At 42.5% G+C, this 21,165-nt stretch overlaps 1 protein-coding gene across 16 annotated transcripts in view; it reads right to left on the reverse strand.

The window, feature by feature from the left end:
* APBB2 (amyloid beta precursor protein binding family B member 2) overlaps positions 1-21,165 on the reverse strand; it is a 355,485-nt gene that overhangs the window by 202,142 nt on the left and 132,178 nt on the right. The window lies entirely within an intron of this gene.

Raw genomic sequence — 21,165 nt, forward strand, 5'->3', positions numbered from 1 at the left:
GGAATAAACCTGATTTTTTTTTTAAGTTTCTTGAGATATAACTACTAGTAACAATTTCTTGCCATGCGCAAGCCTGGGTGCTACATATCTGCTGTTGATAGCCACTGTTCTGGAAAAGCCTCAATTTGCCACTTAATAACTTAGAGAGAAAAAAGTTCCAGCAATAAAGGTACAGGGACTAACCATATCTCTATCGTCCATATCTTACGCAAAAACACTTCAGGATCTTGATTTGGGATTCTAGCTCTTCATCTTACTTGATTCAGTGTCCTCAAAGCCAGATTTTAAAACCAATTCCAAGAGCACTATCAAACAAAGGAAAATATGCACAGCCAGGGAAAATTCTATTTCCTGAAATGTATCCCAGGGGAAAATACCAAAATTGGAAAAGAAATATTTTTAAGACAGAATAAAGGTAGACTTTGCCATTTATGAATTACCTTTATAACCCTTAACAAGAATTTTTTTAAATGACACAAAAGCATGATGATTCTCCCACAAATATATTTGGTCCCCATTTTTCAGACTTCAAAGGCACGATGCCTGCAGTTTAGAAATAACGGCACTGTTTAATGCTTCTAAGAAGTGTCAATTTAAAATATGTTGACGGATGGCTTTGGAGGATGGACTGCATTAATGGCCTCAGTCAACACCTCTCTGTATCTTCGCCTTCTGCTCCATAAAGTTGTCGTCCCTTCCCACTGCCTCTGACGTGTCGCTGCAGGGCTTGCTTTGGTCATTTAGAGCTTAGCCAATGGGATGACACAGAAACTGCAGACGTATGGCCCATTTCCAGCCCCTTGAAAAAGATTATGATCTGTGCTACTGCTTCACACAGTATGAGGACACATGCAGGCTGGCTTCTTGGAAGGATGCTGGAGACTTGGGTAGCTGGATCCTCTTAGCCAAGGCCATCTTAGACAGACTTCAGCCAGCTAGCCATCAAGCACGTGGGAGAGTACTGCAAAAGGCTGCACATTGTACCTGGAGTTGACCGGAGGCGCATGAGTGAACCCAGAAGAGACTGTAAGCACCCCTTGGCCGTCCCGTAGATACTAATGGCTACTGCTGAAGCTATATTCTGGGGTGGTTCTTATGCAATATTTATTGTGGCAATAGGTCAATGATACACTAATTATACCCACAATCACCAAAATGAGGTAATAGGAGAACCGCTGGGATTAAACCTGAATCTCGATCCAGGAGAGGTAAGATGCCGTGTGAAGACCCCACTGTGGATAATCAAGTTCTTCCTTGGACACTAATGCTCTCCCTAGATTTCACAGCGTTGTTCTGATCAATACAGGCTGCATCTTTGGTTTCTCCCATTGTTCATTCACAACACACAACCGTTTACACTCTGCACATTAGAATAGCCCGTGATGGCAAATTTTAAGAATGCATCATAAGGACATATTAGCATTATTTCTACTAGGAACAAAATCCGAAACAAGTTAAATTCTCATCAACAGGCCACTGATTAAATAAAGGATCACATCTATACAATGGAATATTATGCATTATTTAAAAGTGATGATGTTCTATATTTAATTACACAGACAGATCTCTACGAAGTATTATTGAACAATAAACGAGCTATAGAACAGTGTGATGAGTACATTGGCATTACATACACAGTACGGTCAACTTTTCTGTATGTTTGAAAATTATCATAATGAAAAGTTAAAATAAAAGTAGCATGTAGAGTGTCATTCTTTCATAAATTATTTTTTAAAAATCTGTGGTATTATAAAACACAGATTTAGATAATTACATAAAACAAGCAACTTATTAGTTGTTATAAAGAAAACACTCCTATAATTACCGCCCAGATCAAGAAACAGCTTTTTCTAGCCACCCCAGAATCTTGAACTTACAGTAATGACTTCCTTGATTTTCTTCAGGATTTCATTACCTCACTGTACAACCTTGGTCAAAATAGTTAATTCTTATCTACTTTTTTAAAAAATTTCATCAGGAAGCATGTAATATCTGGTTTTCACTGGTTTCTAATGTTTGTAGCCATTGTCACTCACTGTCTGGATCCATTAAATCAATGGGGATTGCAAAGTGATGGTACTCTGATTCTCCAATTTCATTTTCATTTATTGAGTGGAAAAATATTAGGTGATGCCTCCCGTCGCCTACTACATGGTTCCCCAGTGGTCAGTTCATAGAAGAAAGGCAGGATAAATATTTCTTTCCTGACTACTTTCAAGATAACGAATTAGTGTTCCATTAACCCCAGGCAGTAACAATTTTTTTTCATATCACCAGACGTCATGGATTTAAACATACTTACAACTCTTATTTTTTAAAATCAAACTGTCCCATTTTGGGGCACTAGAAGTGTCTTCAGGTTGGCTCCTGAGTCCTTCTGTCATGGCCCTAATCTTTGAAAGCTATTATCTAGAGATGTTCCAGGCTCATCTCTATTATCTAGAGATTACTTTGTTCCTTTTTTTTTTTAATAGTATGTTTGGGATGTAATCTTGCTAGTGTTCTGTACTTATATGAAATTTTATAAAAGTACAGAATACTAACCATATTACATCCCATAAACTTACTATGAAAAGAGAAAAGAATATGGAACAGAGTGATATCCTTACAATGAAAACATACCCAAAACACATGCTTAAAAAAATTAAAATATGAGCTACTATTTCAAAAGAGGGTAAAAGATTATTTTCAAAATTATATAAGACTTTTGTAAAAGAATAGTATACATCTGAATTAGAAAATTTAGATATAATTTACATAGTCTTTTTATTATCCTTCTCTCCCTTATTTGGAAAGCTCTGTGAGAGTTCGGACCCCATCTATTTCGTTCCCAGTGTCTGGCGCATGGCAGATGTTCAATAAATAGTCCATAAAGGAATGTACAGAAATGTTCACTAAAACGTTAACAGCAGTAATCTCTGGGTGGCAGGATTTAGTAAAATGTCTTCCAGTGCTTTGTATGCTGCTGATTTGTGTAAATTCTTTTATAATGAGTATGAAGTATTTTCATATTCAGAGCAAAGAGTTATTTTCAATGTGAAAGAAAGTTTGTACATGAAACTATCTATGTACATACTATATATCTCTAGAAGAAGAAAGAAAGAAAGAAAGAAAGAAAGAAAGAAAGAAAGAAAGAAAGAAAGAAAGAAAGAAAGAAAGAAAGAAAAGCGTGTCCCCATCCCCCATCTCCTAACTACGTATGTCCTCTCTTCATAAAGGAGGCCTCTGGGGTAAGAGGTGATAAGGCTGAGTTTTACTAAGGAAGACTAGGTTTAGAGTTTGTGAAAAGGAAGGCAGCAACCACCCATCTGCCTTCCATGCTATATTTGACAGATTTTACTCTGTAGCTCAGAAAACATGTTAATAGGACTTCTCATGGTGAGAGGAAGGGATTAAAAAAGCAAAGAACCTTGTTGTGATAGTTTGGCACGATATCGAAAATGGCTCACAGGGCCTGCGATTCATGAACAAAGATAACATCTTTTTATCAAATCTGCACTCCAAGACATCCCAAATATACAACCGAGAAATGCCGACGGCAGTGACGCAAAAGCACCAAACAGAACAATCCCAAACAAGAACGAGATGAAGCCTTAATTTGCTTCACTGGGCCTTCATAGATCTATTAGAGAAAACATACGACATGAACTGCCTCCTAAAACAGATGGTCTTCTCCAGTTCCTTTTTTTTAAAACAAGATAATTAAGGGAAACGAAAGAGTAAGGATCTTGTTAAATTGGCTAAGGAAAATGATTTCATCTGAAGTAGAATGCCTGAGTTTCTGGAGAAAGGATTTCAATTTTCCCCTCAAAGCTGATGCAGGTCATTCAGCAAAGCCTACACCAGAAAGGGAAGCCACTCCTAGGGCGAGAACCTCCTAGATAGCATGGAACATCCTGGCAGACCCTATTAACAGAGGCAGAAAGGAAGGCTGAGGGGTAACATGGCCTTGTTGAAAGAGCACTGGACAGGGAGTCAGGACACAGGAGATTGGACTTCTTGATTCATGAGTCTAGCGAACCTACTTCACTTTGTCACCTTTTAATTTTTCTTAGAGAAACCCATTATTCATTCCCCTATCCTATCTTGGTAGTAAGAAAAATAAGATAATGAGAAAAATCTCTATAGCAAAGACTGCAAGTGCAAAATTGTTAGTTTATAATGGAATTTTGTTTCATTGCTAGACATAAAAGTCCCATTGTGCAGTATTGATGCGAATCAAAAATTGGAGGGAAGGGAAATGAGGGTCCAGGTGTTCTGAACCCAATAGAAGAAGACTATGTCTATTTTCTAAACTCTAAAACACTTTCTTGAGGAAAAGGAGAAGCAGATGAAAGTATACCACAAAAGCAACTCAAAATTCCATGCCAGATTTTTGACTGAGACAGTGATAGGAGCCAGGAATCTTTTATGGTCTTGACTGGGATTCATCCAAGAAAGGGCATTGCCCCCAAATGTCACCTTGTCTGACATAATGTCTTCTTGAGCCTGAATTTTCAACCAAAGCCCAGGGGATAATAGTAAGCCCTAGATAGCATTAAGTAACTATTGTTGAGGGTTTCCTCTGAGCTAAATAAACATGAATAGTATGCACAATGTCTCTCAGGTCTGACAAGCCCTAAGAGATAGGCACCATTATTCTCATTTTATAGACACAGACCTACAGCCAGGTTAAGAAACTTGCAAAACGTCAGACGGCTAATAAGCAGCAGGGCCCAAGGTCCACACCCAGTCTACGATTCAAGAATCATCCGTTTAGTATTCTACTCTACTGCCTCTGCCAGAAACCAGAAAGAGGGATGGGACTGGCAAAACAGAGCCTCCAAAGATCCCATCTGCAGAGATTATCGGTCCCTCACCTACTGGTTCCGGGGAAAGCAATTAGGAAATGGCTTCTTTTCGGTCACATCACGAAAGCAACACTGACCTTCCCTTCAGACCCACCTAATTACCTCTCTATCTCTCCTCTTCTCCTGGCATTCTTGAAATCCTCCCTCCTCTCTCACTGGGACTTTTCCTGATGCTTCTCATACCACTTCCCCAATCCCTCTTCATGAAAACCAAATCCACTCTAGGTTTCAAAAACTACAGTTCAAGTTAAATCTCATTTCAACACAGAATGCATATGAATCAATCCTGATTTCACCATGTAGTGGAGACACTGGGCAATTTTCTTAATAAGAATAATCTCTAACATTTACATCACATTGACTACTTACCAGACATTGTCTTAAGACTTCATACATATTAACCATTTCAATCCTTATAACCACACTGTGAGTACAGAACTATTATTGTCCTCATTGTACAGATGAAGTTAACAGGCAGCAAGATACTAAGTAACTGCCTGAGGTCACACATCAGGCAGGTGGTGAAGCTACTTTGTTTTCAGTCTCTCCTAACTTCAGTTCTCTCCTCTCCAACATAAAAATAATATTTACTTCAGGTGGTTCCTAGGCAGAAATGGAATAAACATACCTAGAGCAGTTTCAGATTATACTTAGATTTCCCCTTCTTCCTCTATGATTTCTGGGATCGTCCTAAGGTACAATCCAGAAACTTCCAATTAGATGAGAACAGGGAGATAAGAGAAGCACTCAGTGTCTCTCAGACATGCTGTCTCATGTGTGAGTCAGTCACACACCCCTTTGAAGTAAATATTACCATCCCATTTTTACAAAGGAGTGCTTCGAGAACTCATGCACAGACGTCCTGCTAGGAACCTGAACCAGAATTAGAACCCACATCTGCATATTTTCTCTCCATTGTTTTTTAAGGGGCTTGCGGGGCCAAGCCTGCTAGTTCCCCATCTTCCTCATGTAGCCATACCCACAAGAGGCCGGCTGTCTAAATTCCACAAGCAACCAGTGTTTCTGTGATTGCCAGGGTTACCTTTACTGGAGACCAAATCAAATGGAAAACCATAATCAAAGATAAAAATAGGCGCAGTCACATTTACAGACCCTACATGATTCCCCAACTCCTCGGGTAAGAAAAAAAAGGAAGGAGGGAGGGAGGGCGAAGAAATGATGAAAGGAAGGAGGGAGAAAGGAAACCATCCCAGGTTGTCTCTGTCTTCTCTCATCCGCTTCAGGATTTTTTCCCACAGGAGGGTCAGCGACTGATCTTTAGAACAACCTGCTCTTCCTTCTCGGCCCTTCAGCTGGGGCCTCCAGGGAGAGGCCTCAGAGTAGATGGGCCGCCCAGGAACACTCTACTCAGCAAGGCAGCGGGCAGGAAGAAAAGGGCTCAGCTGCGACCCGCAGGCCGAGGCCGCCACCAGGAACAGGGCGTTCCTCTCAACACAGGATGCCCATTCACAAACACACACCAAGGGCCTCCTCTATCTCTGGCCACCATCGGCCCTCCTCGTCAGAACGTAAGGACAGATGGGAAAGCGGAAGGCCGGCGTGGCTGCCAGGGAAGCTGGAACAAAGGGCTTCTGGGCTTCTGGCCCTGAATCCAGAAGCACACCCACCACCTCGCCTGCGCTCCCACCCACTGTTCTCAAGCTGGGGAAAAGGACACACTGCCCTAGAATGGTCTTAAAACGGTCTTAAAAAACTGTTTAGACCTACTGTGGGCCCAATATCACGTTGACAGGTGAGCTTGAGAGGGTCCATAAACTCAGAAATATTTTGGACACACTTAACGTGGCTTCTTTTTTGAAAGACCGTTTTCCCAGGGTAAGAACCACTGCCCTAGTTGGTCACAGTAAGAAAACAGGGCTATGGAAAAAGAAATCCTCACCCTCCCATGAAGTCTCCTCCTCTGACGTTGTTCTACCCCCAGCCCCCGTGTCCATTTGGGGATCTGGCCCGGCGACCCATGCTCAGGAGCTATCGCATCTGAATTCGTCTCCCTTGTCACTGCCAGCACCGAAGCCAGGGTTCTACAGACTCTCTTGAGGCCTGCAGTCCATCTCCTGATCACCCGTCTGCCCTCACTCCAGCCTCCTGCACACTTCTACAGATTTGTCCTCCCAAGAGAATCTGCTACCTTTCTCGCCACCACACCCACGCCCCAGACCCACTAAAAGTGGGACTCTAGGGCCAGAGCACCTGGGTTGGAATTCTGTCTCCATCATCTCCTTTGAGTGTCTTTGGGTAAGTCACCTAACCTCTATGTCTCAGTCTCGTCAACTGTAAAATGGGCATAATGAGGGTACATACGTCAAAGGCTTGCTGCAGGAATTAGGTGAGTGTGGTATAGTCAGTGTGATGTAAGTCTGAGCTATCATCATCATCAACATGACTCTTTTAAGAGCTCCCCACTGGCTACCAAATAAAATCCCCCATTCCATCAATACGCTCTCAAGACCCTCCATGTACGAGCCCAAACTAGGCCCAACTTGCCTCTAGTCTCTATGGACATAAGCCCTTCCTCTACCACCTGATCCCCAAGGGCACACCAGACTGGGCTCCACACTCTTTACTGAACCTACTGAGACTTTTCCACTCATATGCTTCTGCTATTCACCCTGTCTGGGATGTCCCAGCAGGGCCAATCCATCCCTTCCCATCTCTCAAGGATGAGCCCAAACACTGATCCCACCCAAGACACTGTCAGTAAGACTTCCAGGGGACAGCACTGAAGGTGTTAATACATCTAGCAGGTTTTGTGGTCCTGCCCCTACCTGCCCAAGAGCCATCTTTCTGGTTTACCTCAAAGAAATAACCTTTGTCCTTGTGGGACTCAGGCAGTCAGTATAAATGGCTTTTGAAGCTTTCTTTTGAAGGCCCTTGAGGTCACACAATGTTTCCTTGTTCCTTTGGAATAATCTTTCATTAACGAAGAAGAGGATGCATAGGTTAACCACATATATTTTTATTTTATAAATGAATGACTGAAATGTTTTAGGTCTAAGTTCCAAGGTTCTGAAAAAAGGGTAATTTTACTAGATGATGTCTAAAATCTCTCTTTATAATTTGATGGCGCTGGGACTTACAATTCCTTTTTTCCTAACAGCTTAGAAGACAATTTTGATTTCATACCTTAAATTATCTCATAATACATACCACAGCACCACTTTTTTTTTTTTTAAGATTTATTGATTACTTAAGAGACAGAGAAAGAGAGCAGAAGGGGGCAAAGGGAGAGAGAAAATCTCAAGCAGACTCCTCACTGAGCATGGAGCCCAATACGGGGCTCGATGGCATGACCCTGAGATCATGACCTGAGCAGAAACCAAGAGTTGGATGCTCAACCGACTGAGCCACCCAGGTGCCCCCACAGCACTACTTCTACCTTCCACATAGAAAATGATGCATTGAGTATTTGCAGTAAGTCCAAGAGAGTAAAAAAGAAAACCCAAATTTGGGTTATTTTTTCCCCCTACCCCTATTTTCAGTAATGCAGAATTCCAGGATAAATTGTTTTCTATAAAAGTACAGAACTAGCCCGCAGATTTCTTGAAATCCCCAGGGTGGAACTTAGCCATAAAAAGTTTGAAAAGGAGTAGAAAATTTAATAATACCATTACCCTGAAATCCAATAAAGCCTGCTGGAGCTTCACATTTTTAAGAAATCAGACTATTTATACTATTACCCTGAGTACTGCGATAGTTTCCTACGAAGTCATAAATATACACAATGTAGCTCACCAGAGCACTGACTAAGACTATCATAAAAAAGGCCATGAGGAAGATACCGGCCATGAAGCATGGCTCCACAGTACTTGCTAGAGCAGGTTCGTGCAGGCGAGTTCATTTATTTTGAAAATTACATTTCTAAGTCCACAACTCACCGCTTTCGACTGTGAACAACTTTTAATACAAGTTAGAATGTCCTTCTCAGAGACGGCTTTCGGTTTTCTCTCGAGCTAAAGGTCATACTGAATATCAAAGGAACAGTTACGAGGCAATCACAGCATTCGGGGAAAAGCTCATAACATCTGTATCTTCACATTTGCTTCAGTTACCACTGCGTTCAGCTGTAAGTATCAGAAAACCGAACTAACAGCAGATTCAATAAACAGGAAGTCATTGGAAGGCTCAAGGCTGCTGGTGTCAGTGTGACGGGAACAATGTCAGAGCAGATATCTCAGTGAGGCTCTTGGCTTTTCCTTCACGCCTGTAACCTCATGGTGACATGAGGGCTGCTGCGTGTTCAGACAGCGTTTTGGTATTCAAGGCAGAATGTAGGGGAAAGCAAGGGAGGGAACGGACAGGCTCACGCATCAGGTTTTATCAGGACCTTAAATGCTTTCCTGGAAACCCCACCCCAACCCCCAGTGGACATAGTCTCAGGTCTCCCCAGCCAGAACCAGGTCATATGACCACACCAGCTCGCAAGAATCCTGGGAAGTCAGAGGTCAGAACCAACAGGTTGGCTTGGACCATCACAACTACTGTCTGAGGCTGATCATCATGCCACTCTGAATTAAATGCAGAGTCTGTTGGCAAAAATGGAGCAGGATATAGGCACTGGGTGGGCAATGATTTGTCTCTCTTTTGAGTCTCCACCTTGAGAATAAGTAAGTCATCCGATAAGTAGAAAAGATAATTATAGTATGTCCAAAGTGTTTTTTGCTCCCCCAACTCAAAAGCATCTACTACACAGAAAGTAATGTTTTACAAATTCCAAAATCTATAAAAACAAACAAAAACTGGTTAGTTTTTAGGGTCGTATGCTCTGGTTTTTCTCTTTATATATAAACAGATCAAAATTGACAGTCAGATGGCAAAAAGGTGGGTGTGAAGTCTTGGTGCTGTGATTCCTCATCACAACTTGAATGGATTCTACAAAGTTCTACCTGGTGTGAGTTTCACCTTTCGCTAGGCAGGAAGGCCACGTTAGCTGTGATACAAACGTTAAATGGGAATGAAGCATCCTGCATGTATTTCCCCCACTCTGTTTTCCCTCTTCCCTGATCCACCTTCCCTAAGCCTGCCTGATCAAACAGGCAGGTGCATGTCTTTAGCACCCTGGATCTCCCATGGAATCACCGTCCCTACTTAATATTCAATGGCTTCCCACTGCTCTTAGGAAACTATCAAAACCCCCTACCAAGACTCCAAGTCTGTTCAGCCCATCTTCCCATACCTATCTCTTACCAAGCCCTACCATGCCCGGTTCGCTCTGGACATCCTGGCCTCCTTTCCCATTCCTTGGACTGTCCCTATTACCACAGACTGCAATGAGCTTTCCTCAGTTCTTCACAGGGCCGGGCTTTTCCCATGCTTCAGATCACAGATCAAACAGTACTTTGTCAGGGACATCCTCCCTCTGCCACCCGATGTCATGGGGGCCCTGCCAAGTGACTCTCCATCAGGCTACTGACTTATCCACAACACGGACCACAATCCATAATTATCTTCTCTCGTAGGGTAGCTTTCCTCTTGTCTGTCTCCATCACTCGAATGAACGGAAGATCCAGGGAAGCAGCCCCCTCACCTACCTTATTCGCTGCTCTGTCCCCACAGCCCAGCACACAGAAAGGCTCTAGAATGTTCTGCCACCTGCCTCTGGGACGGGCTTGATACAGCCGATCTCCAACTCCCCTGTAGGTCACTCTGCTATAGGCAGCAGAGTGGTTCGGGGCACAGAGCCTGCAGCCAGACAGCCTGGGCTCAAATCCCAACTACACCACTTACGACGTAGCCTGAAAGAAGTTACTTATCTCCGGGGTGCCTGGGTGGCTCAGTCGTTAATCATCTGCCTTCGGCTCAGGTCATGATCCCGGGGTCCTGGGATACAGCCCCACATCGGGCCCCCTGCTCCGCGGAAAGCCTGCTTCTCCCTCTCCCACTCCCCCTGCTTGTATTCCCTCTCTCGCTGTGTCTCTCTCTGTCAAATAAATAAATAGAATCTTAAAAAAAAAAAAAAAGTTACTTATCTCTTCTGTGCCTCAGTGTCCCCAACTGTAACTGAGTAATAACAGTAGCACCCATGTCACAGACGGCTGCTAGGAGGACTGGAAGAACACACATGAAGAGCTTAGAACAGTGTCTGGCTTGGAAGTGTTAGTCATTAAAAATACTGCAGTTAATAATGTAAACAGCTTATTATCATGAACATGCTCTTTGTTTTCACTAGGATATATTCTTCCTGTGCAACCCCATTTCAACAGGTCCCTCCACGATACCCCACTTCAGGGGCACCTCGAATACCACCCATGGCACCTGCAATCCCATGGTGACGCTGCCGGCCCTGTGATCTGAATCACATCTACTCCCAGAATCCTTGTCCTATTGGAGGAGGAAGCTCTCAAAATTTGGGTTTTAGTCCTTGAACTTCACTGACTACACAGATCTTTACTGGCCTTCCCCTCCTCTAAGCTGCTACACCACATGATTTTATTCTGGTAATTGCCACCTTTGGTCATATCTACATATGAAAACGTCAACTCTTTGAGGACAACATGTAACTCTTCCCGATCCTCCAAAGGAGCCAGCACAGCATTACAAGTAGAGCAGACACAATATCAATCCGTCTATTGATTGGCCCTGATCACCCCTCCAGCCTTAACTCTACCCTGTCCCTCAACCAGAAAGAGAAGCCTTTTTTTTAAAGTCTTGCTTAAACTGGACTCTTCAGGGGAAGAAACGCTGATTTCAAAAACAAAAGGCTTCTACCTCCTGACATTCAAAAACAACAGGAAATCCTCTTTACCCCTAAGCAAGCCCCAGTCACAAGGACAGAATGGTAGCAGGTACGCCTGACTGAGCCAAGTCATGTTGGATTTATTGGTATCAAGTTCCAAAAAAGCAATACGCAACTTGAGCCACTTGGGGAATTTTCTTGCACCCTGGGAGATGGGGATCAACACTTGCCATGATTGGATACTCCTAAGAGAGCATTCTAAGGAGAAAACAAATGTAATTCCACAGATTTATGTATTTTCCATGAAACTGAAAGGGAGAAAACGACTTAAAAGTCTAGATATGGTTTAACAAAGCATTCTCTCTAGAATACGCCATACCGCATGCTTGCTTTTTTGTTTCTATCCCTCTCTTTCTACAAACACATACACACATGCACGCTCACTGAAGAAAAGTCTAGAAGGTACGGAGGCTAACAACAAACTCATCTATCTGGTGACTCTGAAATAGGCCAAGTCGTTCCTTTCAGAATTCTGTGGGTTTCATCTAGCAAGGATTTTCGTGGCCTTCATTCAGGTCATCAGAGGTCACTTCCCCTGAGAACAATTTCAGGTTTGCATAAATGAACAAGTGTCCAGGAAACCTGGAAAAATAACTCTTATCTGCTTTGTTTTCAAAACTGCCCCATAAAGTTGCATATTTCTCTTTTTCCCTTTCCAGAGGCTGCTCCCAGAAGATGGGCTTAAGCTCCTGAAGTTTGGCTGGAACATTTCTTCTCAATTACTCCCGTGGCAGGAAGTCCTGTGGCCACTTCCCCTGAAAACATCACACTCTCCTCATCTCTCTCTGAGTCAAAACCTCTCCACACACACAGAAGGCTAATCCACCCCACCATCCGAGCCTTCTTCTTATGAAATGTGGGGCAAAGGCTGTTTGGAAGCCCCTACAGTTGTTGTCCCAAAAATGCCGGGCATGAGGTTTGCAGATACCCGCCGCTCTACAAACAGGTTCCCCAGGAACAAGAAAGCTAGTCTATGGAAAATAAAAAGGGAAGCCACACTTCATTCCCTCCAAGGATGCTTCTGCCACATCTTCAAGGCTCATTCTACAGCAAAAGCAGACACCAAACAGACTTCTTTCCTTCCTTTGCAAGGAAGCTTTTGTGTGGGGATGAAGAAGGAAGGAAGGAAGGAAGGAAGGAAGGAAAGAAAGGAGGGAGAGAATAAACAAAATTTTATTTTATTTTTTAAAAGATTTTATTTATTTATTCATGAGAGACAGAGAGAGAGAGAAAGGCAGAGGGAGAAGCAGGCTCCCCGCCGAGCAGGGAGCCTGATGCGGGATTCGATCCCAGGACCCTGGGATCATGACCTGAGCCAAAGGCAGACGCTTAACCATCTGAGCCACCCAGGCGCCCGGGAATAAACACAATTTTAAAAGCCTCACCAATATAAAATCAAAATCCTAAGATGACTCTCACATGGAGGTATGGTATCCAAATTTGTAACGTCCATGTAGTATCAGATTCCCTGGCCCAGAAAATAATAAAAAAAAGAAAAAAAAACTGATCTGGAAGCAATGATACCCATGGAGCACTAACTGAGGGAATGAGAAAATGCTCTGGGTTTCCACATTCCCATTCATACTGGATTCCCACGGCAAATAACCCCCATTAATGAGGCCCTCAGTGTCAAAGTTTAAGACTAAACAAGGAAAAAGAGATGGCCAATGTAAATGGCAAAATCTGCATCCAAGAGCTAAAAACAGTAGGAAGTCTGAAAGAGGCTTTATATTTAAGCAATTGAAGAAAGCAAAAACAGGAGACCAAGAAAGGACAGCAGGTGAATTTGAAAAAATCTACTAGAAATTCCAAGAGTAAAGGAAGGAAGGAAAAAAGATACACACTGCATATTATGTATATAGCGTACACACACACACACACACACACACACACAGGCACACAAATCAATTCTATTTCCACACATGAAGGACAATCTGAAAATGACATTAAGAAAACAACTGTTTAAAATAACATCAAAAAGAATACTTAAAATAAATTTAATAAGTAAGTGGAAGACTTGTACACTGAAAACTACAACATATCACTGAAAGAAATTAAAGGAGACCTAAAGAAATGAAAAGATATCCACGTACATGGATTTGGAAGGCAATACGATTAAGATGGCAATATCTCCCAAAGCGATCTAAAAATTAAACATAATCCCTATCAAAACCCATCTGGCTTCTCTGCAGAAATTGAAAAACTAATCCTAAAAAGGGAAAGAATAGTCTTTCAACAAACAGTGCTGGGACAACTAGATATGCACATGTAAGAGAATGAAGTGGACCACTGTTTCAGAATATATTAACTTAGATGAATCAAACACCTAAATGCAAGCACTAAAATTATAAATTGACTAGGCAATGGTTTCTTAGACAGGATGTCAAAAGTACAAACAACAAAAAACAGATAAATTGAACTGCATCAAAATTTAAAACTTCTGTGCTTCAAAGGACACTATCAAGAACGCAAAAATACAATCCACAGAATAGGATAAGATTTTTATCATTGTGTAAGAGTGAGGTATCCAGAATATACAAAGAAGAAAAGAATAAATAACCCAAGTTAAAAATGAACAAAGGATTTGAAAAGATGCTTAATATCATAAGTCATTAGGAAAATGTAAATCAAACCCAGAATAAGATACCACTTCACACCTACTAGGATAGCTATAATCAAAAAGACAGACAGTAAAATGTGTGCAAAGGATGTCAAAAAAAAAAAAAAAACGGAACCCCCATACATTATTAATGGGATTGTAAAAGGATCCAGCTACTTTGTAAAACAGTTTGGTAGTTCCTAAAAGAGTTAAAATAGAGTTACCATATGACCCAGCAATTCTGCTCTCGTGTATTACCCCAAAGAAATGGAAACATTTGTCCACCCAGAAACTTGTACATCAGGCACCTGGGTGGCTCAGTTGGTGGGGCAATTGCCTTTGGCTCAGGTCATGATCCTGGAGTCCCAGGATCGAGTCCTGCGTTGGGCTCCCTGCTCAGTGGGGAGTCTGCTTCTTCCTCTGACCCTCCCCTCTCTCGTGCTCGCTTTCTCTCTCTCAAATAAATAAAATCTTAAAAAAAAAAACAACCTGTACATGAATGTTCATAGCAACATTATTTATGATACCAAAAAGTAAAAACAACTCAAATGTCCATAAATGGATAAATAGAAAAACCAAATGTGGTTTATGTGTACAATGGAATATGATTCAATAATAACAACAGTGGAGTACCACTAAGTACGACAACATGGATGAACCTTGAAAACGTTATGCTAGAGACACAGAGTAGGTTCACGGTTTCCGAGGGGGAAGGATGGGCATGTGTGGTGATAACTAATGATGGGTACAAGGTTTCTTTTCAGAGTGGTGAAAATGTTCTGGAATTAGGCAGTGGTGATGGTTGTGTACCTTTGTGAATATACTAAATGCTACTGAATTTTATAATTTAAATGAGTGAATTTTATAGAGTGTGAATTATATCTTATTTAGGGGAAAAAACTCAATGGGCAAATTCAATAATAAGATTAGAAACAGCCAAAGAGCGAATTCATGAATTGGAAGGTAGTCTGGATAAATGACTCACCTAACAATAAACTTGCCTACACCTTTAGCCCCAGTTGGCAGGGCTGGGACTGGTGCTCAGGCCTCCTGTCTCCCCATCCACAGCTCTGCAGCAACCACAGGCTGCCTGCTCTTAAACCCAGACTTCTCGGCCCAGGGACTCTGCTTCAGATCGTACTTAAACTCCTCGGGCTATTGCCATAGGAAAAGCCTGGCAACCTGTCTCTTTAAAGAACTAGACTTTAAGCTTAAAACCAAGACAAACCACATATAATGAAAACAAGCCACATTATCTACACAAAAACAAATTGAGTTTTTTTTTTTACATTTGCATCACACATATTTCATGCAGCTGATTTCTGGCCACTGAACAGGTAAAAAAAAGTTAAGCCTCAATATTAGGAAAAAATAAGGAAATGCCAATTAGAAACAATGAGGATAGCATATTTCACCTCTCCTATTGGAAAGTGTTTTGTTGTCTCCTCTGTTTCCAGAGTAGGAAGAAATGTGCAGTCCTCACACAAAGGTGATGGAATGGAAATAGATAAAACTTGTCCAGAGGACAGTTTGGGGACACATAGCAATGTCTTTATAACGTGCAAGCAACACTTTAACTCAGCAGTTTCACTTCTGGATGTTTCTTAAGAAGAAAAAAGAGTTATGAGTGATGATTAATCCAGGACATCAAAAGATTGGAAATACCCTAAATGCTCAACAGTGGATGTTTTTTGTTTTTAAAGATTTTATTTATTTGAGAGACAGAGAGAGCACAGAGTGCATGAGTGGGGGGAGAGGCAGAAGGAGAGGGAGAACCTGACTCCCTGCATAGCAGGCTCCATCCCAGGACCCTGAGATCATGACCTGAACCAAAGGCAGCCGCTTAACCGACTGAGCCACCCAGGCGCCCCAACAGTGGGTGATTGTTAATCATGATATATCCGTGCAATGTAATAATGTGTAAGATTGTTAAAAATCACACATTAGAAGATTTAATAATATCAGAAATTTCCATGATGAATTAAGTGACAAAAAGTATGTCCTAAAATAAGACATATAGTATGATCAGGATAATGTTTTAATATAAAGGGGCAGACACATGCATGTACACACACAACGATACAAAAATGCAAGCAAAATGTTAAGGATGGGGTTTTTTCTTTGTGCTTTTCAGTGTTTATACATTTTCTAAAATAAATGGATTGTTTTTCTTCCCCTTGGACAGAGGAAAAATATAATCAGTATTATTTTTAAAAATCTTGTTCCTTTAACCTTCCCCAACTCCAACATCCACTCCTCATTCAGGGAATCTTATTACTATAACTGTGAGACTCCCCAAGGACTCCTCAGCTGTGATCACCAGCGTCTGGACAATCCTGCAGGACTTCCTCCCACACCAGGAAAACCAATTAAAACCAGAACAAAAAGCCCCTCTCTTGGGATAGTGCATCATATCCTGCCTGTCCTGGGCAGTGAGACCCACTTGGCTATTAATGATCTTGAGCACTGCTCTCGGGCTCCTGGTCTTAACTCAAATTCCAAATGTTTCCCCACACCCCAGCTGAGTTAAGAAAACTGGCCCCTCCCCACTCTCCAAAAACTGATTCTGCCCAAGCATGTTTTCCAGTATTACATGATCTATAGACTAGTGCTTCTCAAACTGGGAGTTGGGACCCATGAATGGTTGATGAAAATCAATTTTTTTAAAGATTTATTTATTTGACAGAGAGAGAGAGCATAAGCATGGAGAGCAGCAGAGGGAGAGGGAGAAGCAGGCTCCCCACTGAGCAGGGAGCCCAATGTGGGGCTCGATCCCAGGACCCTGGGATCATGACCTGAGCCGAAGGCAGACGCTTAACTGACTTAGCCACCCAGGCACTCCTGAAAATCAATTTAATGGGTCCTGACCAGCACTTGCTTGACCATGGCAGAAGTTCTTCATATCCAGGTGAAGCAGCCTCGACACATTCAAATGTTTTTACTGCCTCCCTCTGGAACACCACATAGATAAACCTACCACTGGCCACAGCTGCTTTCAAGTTGCCAGGAAAGGAAATGTACTAGTCTAGAAAGATATTTATGATACCTTGTTGAGTAAACACCATGTGCAACATTACTCCATTTCTGTAAGTAAACAGAAAATAAATATATTGAGAGAGAATACCTGACGTACAGAAGGGTATTCCACATAATGCATAAAATGGCAATCTCTTGGTGTAGAGGGCTGTAAGAGCTTATTCTTTCTTTTCCTTATTTTTAAAATTTTCTACATTACATATGTATACCTGTATGATTTTAAAAGTGTTATTATGGGGCGCCTGGGTGACTCAGTCATTAAGCATCTGCCTTCGGCTCAGGTCATGATCCCAGGGTCCTGGGATGAAGAACTCTCTCCTAGGGCCTCTGTGTTATTTATGGTTACTGAATTTCACTAGATAAGAGAGGAGCTAGGGACAGATGACAGCATCCTTTGACGCTGAATCCTTTAGGTCTTTAAGACCTGTACTTCCAAAAGCTCTAGTGGGAAGAACAGGTGGGGGGACACCACCTAAAGAAGTGGTCAGCAGGCCCCCCGACAACCCAGTGCAGGAAAGAATACAGATGGGAGCAGGGGAGCAGGGAGACCTAGGCTCAAATTGCAGCTCTGCTCTGACAAGTTACTTTGCCGTTTCAGGCCTCATTTTCCTTATCTGTGAAACGGGGATAATAAAATGAACCTTTAAAAGTTTATCCAGTTCAAACTGAGATACTTCTAGTAACTTTGGGACACAGCTTGTGGCATGTAGTACCTCCTCGAACACAACCAATGCCTTTCATCAGTAACAGCAAGGAAGTCAAGGGGGGAGGGTCAAAAGAAATAATCGTATGTACCTACTACTATTCAAACTTTTAATGTTTTATTTATTATTTTTAAGTTTTTAAAGTAGGCCTGACATGGGACTTGAACTCACTACCCTGACATCAAGACCTGAGCTGAGATCAAGAGTCAGATGCTTAGCCGACTGAGCCACCCAGGTGCCCCTGCTTAAACTTTTTAAATGGCAATTTCTTAAGTACAGAAAAGGAGGAAACCTTCTCCCCCACCTCTGAGAGACAGAAAGGCAGGTGGAAGGAGGGCCAGGGTGGGTGAGCAGCACTGGGCACAGCACCTGGGCTGCCCCGGAGGCCCTGATTATGCCCCCATGGCCTCAGCCTGTGCCAGTTCTGCCAAGAGCTCTGGAAAATGCCTTCCAGGGGCCTCCTGAAGAAATGACCAGATCCCATCTCAAGCCTAAGGTGATGCCACAAATATGTGAGGAGCTACCAGAGATAAAGCCCTGTCCTCACACGCACAGAAGAGGAGGGAAGTGAAAAAGAGTTTAGTGTCAAAGTCCAGACAAAGTATATACAACATACTCCAAAATACAGAGAGTGATTTGGGACACAAGCTTCAAGAGGGAGATTTAAGAGCTACAGGGGCATGTGCTTCTAGTCGGGAAACCGGGGCAGCTTCCTGGGAAAGAGGACAATGCTGCTGTGCCCTTCAGCCAGAGCAGAGTTCTAACAGGCGCTCAAAAGACGGATCTGCATCGCAGAGAGGGACCAGCAGGAACAATGGTACAGTGACCCAAAGGCAACATTGGGTCTTGGCAGGAGCAGCCCACTTAGGCTGGTATAAGATATCCACCGAGCAGTAATACTACCAACAACAACAACTATTAGTAACCATGAGCAATGGGTACTAAAATAAGGGGCAGCAAAAGACAATGTGGAAGACTCAAATGTCAGGGTGACCTTCTGGACCAGTGGGGACGCACCAAACATTGTGGGCAGGGATGGAAGTGATGCTTCCATTAGATGAATCTGGCTAAATGTATGAGTCAGCTTTGCAGGGCGAGAGAGTGCAGGCCAGAGGTCAGGAGGCTACTGCCACAGTCCAGCCGCCAACAGCTTAGCCGAAGCCATGCAGAGGAACAGCTAGGTGCAACACAAACAAACAAGGATGCAATCTTCTTAGCAATTCCCAGGATACTTTCAAAACACCAGTCTCAACATAAGCACAAATATCGGTATGCAAAGACTGGAGAGGTCCACTCTAGCTACTGACTTCTCCTGGTGTTCAGTGGATGCCATTCCACATTCCACCAAGGAATAGCATCCTGTCCTAAAAGAAGAGAGCCCTGAATGGGAAAATAATAATCCCAAAACGGAAAAAAAAAGAAAATCTAAAAACTCCAATTTGCCATGTGAGCCTCAAAAATGATTCGGAGCACAGCACTGTGCTCAATCCTTGACTGATGGTTCTGGCCACACTCAAGGACAAAATTATAAACTCTAGAGAATTTTTTTCCCCTGAAATATTTTCTCTTCTCCAGGAACAGTGTGGTCCTGTTCAGATCTAGTCCTGGCTGAGAGGCCCCAAGTCATCTTTAACTTTCTTGCCTAAGGTGACAGGAGATAGAGCAGCTGAGGTTAATGCTTCCCTACTACTAAGAGTGGCCACGAAAGAATGTCAGTTCGCGGTTTCAACCAGCAAATCTTATTTAATAATAAGGAGGAGGAGGGACAGTGGGAAGGAAGGGGAGAACAGAAAACACACCCCCATAAAATAAATGATGGTTTGAACATAATGAACCAAGGGATTAACACTATAAAAAGGAAAGGAAAAGCACAAAAGGGCGAGAACCACGTTCTAGTTTCTGGGAAGGATGTTTCAAGCAAGGTGTTATGCAAACACCCTGAAGGCCAAGGGACTGTCAGGTGTGCCCACTGCAGAATGCAGCCACTCCCCCTCCTTCCCACCAGGAGAAAAAGCACCAGTGACGTGCGCAGCAGAGGCCTCTGGGAATGGCTAGCGTGTTCCTGGCACCCAGGAAGGGTAAAATTAGGACAGTTTCCTCCCAGAGAGCTCTTAACGAGAAGTAAGTCAAATGAAGAAGAAAGGCACCATTTCAACTACCTGACAGCCCAGACTTTGAAGGTCTGAGCCCCTTGGAAAACTCCGAAGAGGTTCAATGAATCACTCACAAAACCGGTGAACAATGAGCAGGTCCACAGACATGAATTTTCCAAGTCAATGTACTTCCTCCACCCTAAGAACCCAAACTTTAACATTTTAACCATTTTGAAAGAAGAATGTTCTTCCAAATGCAGTAGACTGAACCCATAAAATTAGCATTTCTGCCGGTGGAAACTGGTCAAAAAATAACAATGTCATATGTTTCAATCATAGTACATGGTTCCAACTTCTTCCACAGCAGGAAGAGGCAAATTTTTTCTTAACAGGACAGACCGTAGATATTTTCGGCTCTGAGGGCCAAGAGGCAAAGTAGATTCTGTAGGTACTTACATAACCACTTAAAAATATGAAAGCCATTGTTAGCTTCTACAAAAACAGGCGTGGGTTGGATTTGGCCCAGGGGCCATTTTTCTGACCTCTGTTTTACGGTATACAAGGGTAAATTTTTTCTGATGTTCATTATGAAAACTGCTAATTTTAGGGTAATGGAGTCATGCCATTGGAGGATCCTAAAGGATCCACATAAAAGCTGTTTAGCCCACCCATGCAGGCGGCATCACTGGTAGTTGGTCTGAATCTCCGCTCTGTTGTCAGCTCTCCCTTCCCCGGCTGCTTCTAACCACCTGGCTTATTTTAGAAGCAATTGCCTGGGGGAGGGTTTGAGGGCAGTTCTAACTTTTCTATGAAGAAAAAAAAAATGGAGATGTACAAGGAAATAAGGCTTAAAGGTGAACATGAATAAACACAACGATGAAAAGGATATGGAAGCAAAGGGACTCTGGGGAATTACCCCAAGCATACTCCGGATTTGAAGTCAAAATTCCAGAGGTCCAAAGGAAGCAACAAAAGCAAATAAATATCTAAGCAGCTGGCCCAAAGCTAAAAGACTAACTGGAACAAAAAAAAAAATAAGTTTATGACAAACTCCTTTATAGAAATAGGAGAGATGATTAAAAAGGCAATCATACTTTTTCTCCTAAGTCAATCAGGGGTAGACTGGGGC

The sequence above is a fragment of the Callorhinus ursinus genome, unplaced genomic scaffold (genome assembly GCF_003265705.2).
Source record: "Callorhinus ursinus isolate GAN/ISIS: 27379988/994484 unplaced genomic scaffold, GSC_fseal_2.0 scaffold4, whole genome shotgun sequence".
NCBI classification, from domain to species: domain Eukaryota; kingdom Metazoa; phylum Chordata; class Mammalia; order Carnivora; family Otariidae; genus Callorhinus; species Callorhinus ursinus.